General features: G+C 38.8%; 1 long non-coding RNA gene across 5 annotated transcripts in view; it reads right to left on the bottom strand.

Annotated features, from left to right (window-relative positions):
* LOC101798800 (uncharacterized) overlaps positions 1-11,698 on the bottom strand; it is a 408,273-nt gene extending 396,575 nt beyond the window's left edge. Inside the window, exon 1 of one of the 5 annotated variants that reach the window (XR_011810523.1) lies at positions 11,159-11,698. This is a non-coding gene — a long non-coding RNA (uncharacterized lncRNA). The remainder of the gene's footprint in view (positions 1-11,158) is intronic. The other 4 variants (XR_005267127.2, XR_005267130.2, XR_005267128.2 and 1 more) reach the window with 4 other exon arrangements.
* Positions 11,699-12,512: the final 814 nt, after the last annotated feature.

Here is a 12,512-nt window from a genome sequence, read left to right as displayed (position 1 = left end):
AGGTTTTTTTGAATGGACCGTACTGTGCAAATTTCGTTCTCCCCTAAAAGTGGCTGCTTTTTGAATGATAAATCACCAGTATATGAATATTGTTATACTACCTGCTCTGACAGAATAATCAATATGATATTTGCTTTTAAAAAAGCCAACTCCTGAAAAATAAATAAATAAATAAATAAAATAAAAGGAACATCTTTCCACTATCTAGAAAGGTCATACGTGATAATACTAACATTGCCAGAAATAATGCTGATGCTTGGAGGTAGGAAAATGATCATACGTTCTTTGCAGGTGATTAATAATGTTTTATCTAGTCACATGAAATACAAGACTGAAGATACCACAACAATCTGTTGAAGGCTGCTCTTGACTTCCACAGCAATGCCACTTTTCACCAATGCAGAGCAATAATATTTTTACTGAACTTAAACACGATTTAGAATTTTCTGCATTTTGATAGCATAAGAAACAAATGTGGTGTCCCTGTTCAAAACAAGCTTTTAATGTAATGGTAAACCTCTGTTAAAGACAGGTATACATCATTCATATCCAGCTACTGCTTTGCCACTGCAAATAAAGGTAGTATAAAGCCTTCCAAACTGAAGGCTGGGTTGCACTTTCTCTCTCACCAATAGGAGTCTGACCCACTATTCCTCTAGAATAAAAGTCACCTATTTCAGACATCTTCTGCTAGCAGCAAAATTCAATAATTACTGACACCTACCTCCACTGGTAGGTCACCTTGAGCCTCCTTATTCTCCTGAGGCCAGTCCAAGACACAGCAAGAGGAAAACAACATCTAAAATTTTACATAGGTATTCAAAGAGGGAACTGTAGGAGTGAGTTTTTCAATAGAAAAGTTATCTCACTGAATTATAAAAAAGAAATTAGCATAAAATATTTCTCTAAAAAATCAGTCTCTGATGTTTTGAAAACTTTCCCATGGATTATAGTCTTAAATACTGCCCTTCCTCTGGCAGTGGGAACTCTGCTAGAGAAATATTAATGCTCCGTTCTGCAGAAATGGGAATACATAGATTCCAGCAAGAAGTTTCAATTTGAACAAAATTTTTATTATGTCTCCCAGAAAAAAAAAAAAAAATGTAACTAAAATCTTAACCGAGGCCACCAGTCCCAAAAGTACTCAGATTTTGAATCTGGACCTGATTTTTACACAATCCCATAGCTAGCATCAATATAGTACTCAGAAGACTGTTAAAGAAAGCATTATTAAAATAATACAAATTCTTAATTCCAATTACAAGCCAAGTATCACAAAGAACTCCCTCATGAGTTTCTAAAACTGCCTTTAAAAATGAATATCAAAATCACATGACAGGGACATAAAACAGTAAATGTTTGTAACAGGGATGACAAATTCTGACTTTCAACCTACTACCAAAAGAATAGAAAATTCAGTAATATTCTGGGTTTATCAAAATATATATATATATTTCATGTGATGATGGGATGTCCGTGAGCACTTTTTCCTGAAGGCAGGTTTAAATGAATGTTGGTTGTGGGTTTTTTATTATTTTATTTTATCATTACTATTTTCTGTTATTATTATATGCGTTTTAATAGCATGTACCAATTTCACAGAATCACAGAATCACAGAATTTCTAGGTTGGAAGAGACCTCAAGATCATCGAGTCCAACCTCTAACCTAACGCTAACAGTCCCCACTAAACCATATCCCTAAGCTCTACATCTAAACGTCTTTTGAAGACTTCCAGGGATGGTGACTCCACCACCTCCCTGGGCAGCCTGTTCCAGTGTCTAACAACCCTTTCAGTAAAGAAATTCTTCCTAACATCTAACCTAAAACTCCCCTGGCGAATTTGATCGGTTGTGATCAATGTATTGGTTATATTCAAAAATGTCAAAAGGCCCTTGCAGCCAAGTGTTTCAGATGTTCAACACGGGTTTCTCTATAAATAAATTCAAGCAAAACTGGTGATCTGCTGGGGCTCTGAGGAGCCCTGGATTTCTTGTTGCTTCTCAAATACACTGTGATTATTCATCTTTGATAAATACATTGAGATTAATGCCATATGCATGTCCCGAGACCCACTCTGATATTTTTAACTTTAGACAGAAAATAAATGTAGTTTTAGGGCATGAGTCTCATTAACAGGATATATAGTGAACTCTAAAATGTCACTACAAACTTATGCCATTTCTGATTTGTCTCCCCAGGGAATCCCTGGCTGAAATAACAATATTTCAAAAATATATATCCAACCCAACTACGCTCACCTAACCAAATGTCCCTGCAAGCAAGAAAGATATAAAATGTTCAACATGATACACAGGTATTTCCTCTGGTTGGGCAAGCCAAATAGAAAAGAGCTATTTGTTAAATCAGAATCAATGGTTAGAGTAATTAAACGCTACTCTAGCTCTCTCCATCATTTTGCTTGTCATGTGCAGTGACAGATGTGGTATCTAGTCTAGCTCACAAAGCCCCGCGTCAATATGTGACGCTGCCACAGAACTCAATTTCTAGATCAAGATCACCAAGGCTGAAGATATGAAACCCAGGGGGACTTCATTTTCGAGGGTATGCGTGTGGAGTATGAGCATAATGACAGCTGAATAAATACATAACAAGAAATCCTCTAACTCGTTAATGCATTTTAGAATGAAGCTGTTCAAAGATCCTACAGAAATGAAAGTAGAAGACCAAGCAAGATTTTGGCACAGAAAGTTAGTGTCAAACAACGGAGTCGACTTAGAGACCCGATAAAGTTTCAGTGCTGAAATCAGATCAAACTGGTACCTGATGTGATTAAAACAATTCTGAGGGTTAGAATGAAACTAGTATTTATTTGATATACACCTTTCAACTAGAAAGGTTGAATTTTAGGTTTTAGGTTTTATTCCAGCCAACTCCTGGCAGAGAGATTAAAATGAAGTATGCTTCCTACAATTCTATATTAAAAACACCTTCCTGATATTAAAGTGTGTCTTCTTTACCCAAAAGTTATACTTATGGGTTCATAAGTTACTACTTATTACTTTACTCTTTACCTGTTATCTACTAATCAGTTCCTGTAACTTACACAGGTGCTCACCCAGTTTCTGTCAAATTCGAGTGAGGAAGAAGGGCCTCAAATTGTTGAGGTTTGTAGCAGTTTGCTTAAAAACTGGAAGCTGGGACTGAGTAACCAAAGAACAGCCAGTGCAAAGGTTCTCCTGCCCGTACTGAGGAGCAGGAATGTGGATGCACTGGGGAAGACAAGGACCTTGGCCACACTGCCCAAAGTCAGAGGTAGAGAGATATATGGGGAGACACTGCAGGAAACAAGCTTCATCTGCCTTCCAGTTCACTGCATGTGAAACAAAGACTGGAACTCCAGAAAACACCTTTTCCATTTTGAAATCAAAACCAGTAATGATGAATTATGTTTTGATGTTTTAACGGTTGTAGAAGGATTTTCCTCACCAAACTTGATGAATGGCATTCACCATCATTCTGTAAATGAAGTTTCAAGCAGTCGTAATTCAACACATTCTTTTTTTGTTTTAACATTTCAATACACTTGCATATTTGTATCTTTTTAATGAGTTTATAGGATTTGGGCCTGCTTCTACTTAGGTCAGTATCAAAACTTTGGCTGAGTTCAGTGAAAGCAATTCAATCCATTGGCCCAAAACAAACAAAAAAAAAGTCATTCTTCATATAAGGTTCTGCTTTTCCTCTGATTATGATGGAAGAAAACATAGGAACAAGGCTAAGAGAAACTGTTCCCCTCGTTGTCACTTGGTTCTTCATTTACAACTATTCACAAATACTTTCTTAATTATCATTTTTCTTTTTCACTGGCAACTTAACGTCCTGCTTTAGTGGCTGCCCCACTACTGGATCCCAATTAAGGCCGCAGCCACCCCGGTGGAAAGCTGTGTTTGCCATTTAATCACAGTTACACACGCTTTAGGCTAAAACCCTCTGTAAAACTGCTATGCCCGATTTACAGCCCAGACGAACTATTTGAACGGGACCTAAGAGGATTCTGCTTTAATACTCAGAAGGAATAAGGCTCTTTAATGCAGAAAAAGCCTCCTAATGGAGCCTGCATGTAAGACTCCAGTAGTGCACACGCGTGACACAGGCTACCTGGCAGCCTTTTACGCCAGCACTCCTAACCTGCAAATGCTCATGGCTGTGACTTTCAAATGGCTAATGCTGGCAGAAACGCTGAAGTTAAACACTTCAATGTTTTTTTCTCAGTGAGTAATGCTTTCTCACCACACAAAGTGCTAGACGGCAACATTAAAATAGGATCTGTTCCTTTTAAACACCCCAGTTTCCACAATAAGCATTGTCTCAAAGTTTGTGTTTCAAGGGAAAGGTTCAAAGACTGAGCATTTGATCACACAAATAAGTCTTCTATGCTGCATATTCACAAAATCATCCATTTTATTTAATGCTTAACTATTTGGTAATTGCTCATATTCGGTTTCACACCAGCTTGAATGATTTCAGCTTTTAATGTGCCTCATCTCATTCGGAGGCACATCAATCCATGAGTAGATCACAGCACCTTGAAATACTAATGCTTGTCACACGCTTTAATCTCCTCTAAAAGGTCTTGTTCGTTGTGTGCTTAAATCTCTTAATAGCTTTTTCTTCTCCTTAGGTTTTTACTTTTGTGGCAACCGATTCTAGTTAGGATGAAGTTTGTTTAATTTTCATTTTAGTGAAGCGCAGGAGCAATAATCTAAAAGCCTAAATTATTACTGTATTAATAGAAAGGTAAGATTGCTTTTTCTTTAGAATGACTTCTTTTTTTTTTCCCCAGGCATGATACTCTCTCAAAAAAATGTATCTATATTAATAAAATAAACTTTTAGGAATGTAAGGCACACAAGGACTTATAACTAAGCATGTGTGAGGATCGCTCAGATACACAATATCACGGATATCACAGATTCGAACATAATCACATAGCACATAGTCTGGTGGTGACTGGCACTGTGCTGCCAAGCACCTCCTGCAATAATGGCATTATTCTTTTATTCCAAATTCATTTGTGTTTGCAGACACACTGGAGGTTGACACTTGGAGGATCTCGTCTGTCTTCGGGGCTCGGCGAGGCGTTCAGGTGCAGGCTACCCCAAATGCAGCACTCAGCACGTGCTGCTCCCTGTGTGCACCACTTTGCTTCCACGGCGTGTCAGCTCTTTGCTCAGAGTACCGCAGGAGTGAGTCACGACCTCACATCACAACAGCCTTTTTATCATTTTTCCTTACAAACTAAATGACAACATAACTGATTTTGGTCATTTCCCATCTGATATTCAAACAGAAATCAGCTGAGCAAGCCTGTAGCACCATCACCAAATCTTTCAGAGAACAGCCACTCATCTTGGGACAGCTTTTTAAGGCTAAACAAACACCTGGACAGTACCAACAATTCTTAAAAAGATGTTCCAACCGTTCTGGAAAGCTGCTGTCACACACTTTTTTTTGATTTTTCTAATCCTCTACTCACTATTTATTTCAGATCACGCAAAGACCTAGCATGAAGTTACCTAGCCTTGTTATTCTTAGTTTCAGACTCATCAGTGTCTGCTCAGCCCTTCAGCTATCTCAAGGATATGCATAAAGCACAATGCTAATCAGTAAGGTTAGGGACCTGCTGTGAGATAAATAAAAAAAGACTAAAAATAAATAAAAACTCTTTCTCCTCTCTGGAAATATTAAGCTGTCTTTGGTGTCTGAGGCTTTTTTCCACTCACTGTTATCCAGCATGCTTTATAATAACTGCAGCCAGTCTTGAAGATGGTTATATTCCAGTCTTTATTATTTTTAAATGAAGGAGACTTGATGATCTGAAGTGCTGTTACATTGCAGTTCCTACAAAAACTGTGTGTTAGCAGTAACAGTATCAGGGATGGGGCAGGGTTAAAGTATTTTCTTGTTTTAGTCTGTCAAAATACTCATTGAAACTAACATATCTGATACATTAAAATATTTATGTGAAATCTGTCTGTTCAGCACTCAAGCACAGAACTGATAAGTATAGTCAAATTCTTACTGAATGTCAATCAACTTATGAATGAGCAGAACCATTCAATTAAAGAGCAATGATACAGAAGCAGACATACATTTACACCTTGCTATCCAGTAAATACCACCTGCTTTCTCTTCACTATGCAGGAATGCCAGCCTTGCACTTCTCTGCAGTTATTCATATTTTCCTTCAAAAATACGAGATAAAGGAAATAAAAATCTGTACATAAGCTGTTCATGAAACGTCACTTTGGCAGTCCAGGAATCTCCCTCTATTCATCAAAGGAGATATTTAATTTCCCTGTCAAAATGTTTACTCCAAACAGGGTAATCTACAAAGGTGTTAGCACAACTGTATTTCCATTTTGTTCCAATTTCTAAACAGGCTTTCAATGGGGACAGTGGTTATTTTTCTTTCTTTGATACGGACATATGACCTCTCTGCTTTAGGAAGAGATCACCAAATGATCAGGAACAAGTCAACAGCCTGATGTCAATGACCGGAGTCACCTGGGAACTTCCAAATTCTTCTTCTAAACCCAAAGATAATCAGTTCTGGAGCAAGCATTCTGTTTTCCCTCACCACTTTTCATATTTTATGGGAGGAGAGGGAAGTTTACCATTTCCTGAATGCACATTTCCCAAACCCTAAAATACCTGTTATCTCTCACTTTCTCTCTCATTTGCTCTCTTTGTGAAGTCACATTTTCTTTCCCTGCCCTCTTTTACCAGCTCAGGAAGATGAGGGTGCCATTGCCTAGGCTAAGAAAACAAGCAGGTAAAAATCAACACAGATTTTCCTGATGTGAAAAGGAGGAGGACCAGGACCAAAGAATGAACAGGAGCAGAGGCAGTTGCAGGCCTTACAAAGGAGCTGTCACTCTGTACCCCACTGGCAGGGGATGAAACACGGTTTATTCCTCGCTGTATGCATGAGATTTCAGCAGAGATGTCATGGAGCAACACACTGGGGACCAACTGAGTGTCAAGTGTGACACTTGGCAACACTGTCTGCCAGGATTTGAACCTGTGGTTCCAGAGAGTCTAGATGTTAGTCTAGGAAATGTAACCTGCTGCTTAGATGATGAAACCATCCCCAATTTAAAGCTTGCAGCCTTATTCCTCTGGAATGTCCCTCCAGATGAATGGAATATCCAACCATGCTGGATAAGCACATTAGCTGGATGCTTTTACTAAAACGATCAGAAGTAAAATAACTCTGTTGACATTTAAATCACCATAATCTGTCTGCAAAGCTAACACTCCATTGAGATGAACAGGAACACTTATTACTTGGGTTTGTATCCATACACCGTATGACTGCACTATATCAGCTTCTATTCGAGAGGTTACCTTTGCAGTCTGAAGGCGGTTAAATTAAAAAGTTGAAGGAGATGTCTCTTACATATGGTCATATGGTCAAGGGAAACACGAATATGACTGAACACGTCCTTTAACAATGAATGAGAACTATTCCATCCACATGGAGCAGAGCTGCAGTGGCTGTCTGATCAGAGACATGAATAAACGTGTTTTTAAAATGGACAAGTGTTGATTTTTATGAAGGCTATGCAATGATGAATTCTCAATAAAGAGATTTCATTAATTTCCCTGAATACTAAATACCTATCTTTAGATTACTGCTGCTTAATATCTGGAATAACTATAATTGGGTCACTACAGCTTCAATCCCCACTTTCACACTTGCATCTAGAATCCAAACAGCTGAAAATAAAATCAGAAATGAGGTAGCAAAACATACCTTAAATTTCTGAAGCAGTGGCACTATTCTAACACTCCAGAGGTAATTATTATCCTTAATAACACCAGATATGATTGAGGCTTTTAACAAAAGGCATGCTGCCTTGAAACCATCTCCTGCTACTCAGAGTTTGACTGCTATGAAAAATTGTCAGCTGAGGAATAAATGTGCATTATTAACGAGAGGTATGGGATGGGATGTGCAAACACTCTGTCCAGAAAAGTCTGGGAAAGGTTAAATTCCTTTGCTGTTGGGAGGAAAAAGTTGCACAACCTGCCTTAGGCAAGGCTAAAAGGAAGACTTTCTAACCATGACATGGAAAGAAAGAAAATAAATAAATAAGTAAACAAATAAATAAATTAACAGGTTTGGAAGAGATTTTAGATCAAATGGATTTGAGGGCAGAGGGTAGAAATGTTTTTTGTAAATACTGAGCACCGTTGTTTCCACACTTTAATAATGTTTTTTTCTACATGTTGGGCGCTACAACCAATTGTCAAAATATTTCTTATTATAAAGTTTTGTTGGTGAAACTAGGCAAATCAGGCATAATTTATCTGATAAAATAATCACATGTATCAGACAGTCGGATAGGTAAATTATCAATTATAATGTTTTCTGTAGAGTAACTCCTGAGACTATGTGCATATTTATTTCAGTAGTGTGTGAAAAGAAGACTGCTGGTGTCAGGTTTGGAGAAATCAGAGATTTTAATACATGCCCTAAGGGACAGGGCATAGTTCTCCATGAGCTTTCTCTAAAGAATTTTATGTACCTTGGAACCAGACTGAGCCTCTGTTTTGAAGATAGGGAGCAAACCAAAATCCCATGCTGCCTCCTGAGCCACCCACTCCAGCTGAGACTCAAAATATTCTTTCAACAATTACTCCAAATTATGTCACCTACAGACAGCAGTTCACGCAGGCACAGTACAGCTGTAAATATGTGATTAGCACTGTGACATGTCTCTCAGGCATGCAAGCAGGAACACTGATGAGTTCAGGAAACAGTCTCAAAAATAAAATGCTTCTAGTCCTGAGACACGCTGGGAAGATGACTTTGTGATTTGAAATTCTAATGCAAACACTGAACCAGTGACCACGATCCTGCTATTGATTTTACCACGTGTTCTTCTAAACTCTGTTTAAGAGTTATAAGTAGTATAAGTAGTATATACATGTAAGTATAATATATTAGTATATATGTAGTTATAAGTTTGAATGGACCTTTGACATAGAGCCCGTTAGTTTGACTGTGACACCTTCATTTAGATTTTTACAGGCACATTGGAAGTAGGAGAAAATTTGTTAGGACAAAGATACTATCAAATAACAGAGTCTCAAAATTAACCTTGCAAAAACTTCTGATGAAGATTATGCCCATTAGGATAAGCCTGTGCCAAGAGCAACACAGGAGAGTGCTCCCAGAGGGGCAATTGGTTGCGAGGGCTGGAAGCGTTCAAGCTGCCCTTTCACAGAGATGGTGTTCAAACGTGTAGAACATACATGAAAAACCCAGATGGGTTTATGGAGGTCAAGGGAATGTTATGCTATGCTGTTATTCTTTATGCTACAATGCTTTCTCCTTTCTTGTTATATTCCTGAACGGTTCAGTTCACTGGAATGAAATATAAAGCCATGGCTTCTGACCATCTTTGCCTTCTATGTATTTACATATTTTACATAACTATTCCTAATACCTCAGTAAGTGCTATTGAAGATACCTTTGCATTTCTCTCTTTTATATACCAAAACATAAAGAGGCTTGTCTTAAATTAGAAAGAAAGTCTCTGACAAACCGGAAAGAGCAAATAGTAATTTTCTGAATCTGTCAAGTGTCAACAGCATGCAGAATGTGTCCCAAATTCGCCCCTTGTGTCTTAGGTGTAGTCAGAAGGACAACAAGAGAGCTGCGTGGCAAACAAGACAGGTGGATCGATATCAGAACGCATGACTCTTGGGAACAAGCGATGATAATGTGAGAATAGAAGAAAATGCAACAACATGCTCCAGGGCATGCACAAATACAGGCAAAGTTGGACAAGAAGTCAAAGAGAAGGACCTGAATAGACGAGGGGTGAGAGGAAGAAGTCCTCTGGTGAGCAGTGACCACCACACTGGGAAAGGCAATGCTGACAGAGCTCTGCTGGTTGAATTCCCGTTCTGTCTTGGTCCAAACATTCACAGATAGGCTTATGTATGGTACATACATACACCACATCCATGGCACATACACCATGTGCCTCTGGTGACAGCAGCAGGTGCTGTTCAATAATGTAAGAGGGTAAATTCTCCCACACAAAAAATCCCATTTTGATATTGAAATCAACAAAAAGCAGTAATTGCTGTGCCTGGCAGCTTGAACCTGAGGTCAGTTTGAATTTCAGTAATTGTTATATTCCACCTCTTTCAATGCTCAGGCTCCACTACAAATTGTGTGATTACAAAGAATGGTTTCAGAAGTTTTCAGTTAAGAGGGCTTTTTTACAATAGGAGAATGCCAGCAATCACCACGCTTTTATACAAAGAACTCAGCTCGAGTCAAGATAGATTTCAACTTTGACACAAAAAGCAGAGAAACAGATTAGCTGGCAGTTTTTTAAGCAGTTGGCAGGGAATAACTATAAATTCACTTCTCCCACTGGCTTAAAAAGAAATTTGTTGAACTTATTACTGGAAAGAGACTCATCCAGGAGATTGTTCCTATCAGAACACTGCATGTACAGCAGCATTTCAGCTCAGAGTTTCAAAAACATGTTTCCCAAGATTTTGAAGCCATATGAACGCTACCTTATTTTCTAATTATTCCTTTGATACTTAGGATTGAGTTGTTTTAAAAGGTGTAAACTCAGCTCCTCACATTTACTCAGCCTCTTCAGAAGTCTCACCTTTCTCTTTCTTACTAAATTTTTTTTCATCAAACACAAAACATTGTCTGGTACATAGACGCGGAAGTGTGATTTTCGGTTTCTCACTGCAAGACATGATGGCAAATCGTTTAATTTTAACTTCACAGATTGTAAGGTGCCCGAATACAACATCTCTACCTCCAATGAAATAAACACAAGCAGAAAGATGGACCGAACTGCTAATCTGTCTTATACCACCAAGGTCACGGAGGGCACGCTAGGTCAGTGCATTAAGTCCTGAGTGCCAGTAATAGCCGCTCTTCCTTTAAGATGTCACTTTGCATTTGTCTAGAGAAATCAAGAAAGGAGTTAAATACGCGGTAATGCAGGTGACAGGCAGAGTATGTGATTTTTAATCAGTAAATTGGTTTACAGAAGCAAACTTTCTGTTAAATTGGCTTTCAACGTTAGCGCAATGTACAACAAATAGACTTTCACCACAGAATGATTTTATTCATAAAAACTCACCTAATATATGGGCATCTTCTTATTCCTGAATTCAGATTTGTAGGTGATGGAAGCTCTGGGCTTCATCTCAGATACACAGTTATAGGAAACATTGCAGCTGCAGTCACACAAGGATGGTAAGGGAGAGGCGAACACGTCTAGGCCAGGCAGCCTGACCCCTCCTGTAATTTTCAAAAGTAGGCAAAAAGAATGCTTTTGCCTTGTTTTCCTATGAACAGCTAATGTGATTTGGACATCTAAATCCCTCTTGTGCTCTTCTAACTTACAAAATTATCAGGAGGCCTCAAAATATATCTTAATAAGGTAAATTCCTGGGTTGTTGGTTGTGGGCTTTTGTTTTGATTCTTGTTTAATCATCATTGTTGTGCAATGTGGCAAATGTCAGAATTCCCAGCATTTCTTTCAAAGTTATTTTCTTCATGGAAATGTACATAAGAGGTGAAAGAATGGAAAGAATTGGAATATCTCCGGTCGTTGGATAATCCAAAGGCCTTAATAGTGGACGTCCTGACTATAACCAGACGGCTGCTGGCTGCCAAACTATTCTCATCTTCAGCACGAGCAATTGTCGTGGTTTAACCCGGCCGGCAGCTAAACACCACGCAGCCGTTCGCTCACCCTCCCCCCTCCCTCTCTGGGACGGGGGAGAGAAATGGAAAGTGAAGCCCGTGAGTTGAGATAAAGACAGTTTAATAAGACAGGAAAATAATAATAACAAAATAATAATAAAAATAATAACAATAATAATACAATGGTGATAATAGGAAAGTAATAATAGTATGTACAAACAAGTGATGCACAATGGAATATATGGAATATATTGGAATATATGGAATACCCCTTTGGCTAGTTTGGGTCACCTGTCCTGGGTCTGTCCCCTCCCAGCTCTTACTGCACCCCCAGCCTGCCCGTTGGCAGGACAGAGCAAAAGGCTGAGATGTCCTTGGCTTAGTATAAGCACTGCTCTGCAACAATTAAAGCATCGGGGTGTTATCAGCACTCTTCTCATCCTAAGCCAAAACACAGCATTCCACCAGCTACTAGGAAGAAAATTAATTCTGTGCTAACTGAAACCAGGACAGCAATATTTTAGTAGCTCATTTGTCACAGCAGCATTAGACAGCTTGGTTTGTGCCCCCAGCTTTTGTCAAAGGTCTAAAACAAGGCTACAAAAGTGGCTTGCAACCTTTTACAAGTAAACCTGGCAGCCTTTAGTTACCTTCCACCCTCCGTACCTCCTCCCCGCTTCCAGGCCTGTGGCTCTTCACCATTTCTTCACCATTTCAAGGATCACAATCCTTGGAACGGACCCAGTTTTACAAATAAGAAAGTACTTAAGTTATCTTCTTAGACT

The sequence above is a fragment of the Anas platyrhynchos genome, chromosome 7 (assembly GCF_047663525.1).
Source record: "Anas platyrhynchos isolate ZD024472 breed Pekin duck chromosome 7, IASCAAS_PekinDuck_T2T, whole genome shotgun sequence".
Classification (NCBI taxonomy): Eukaryota; Metazoa; Chordata; class Aves; order Anseriformes; family Anatidae; genus Anas; species Anas platyrhynchos.
Note: the sequence above shows the minus strand (reverse complement) of the source record. Positions and strands in the feature narration are given on the sequence as shown.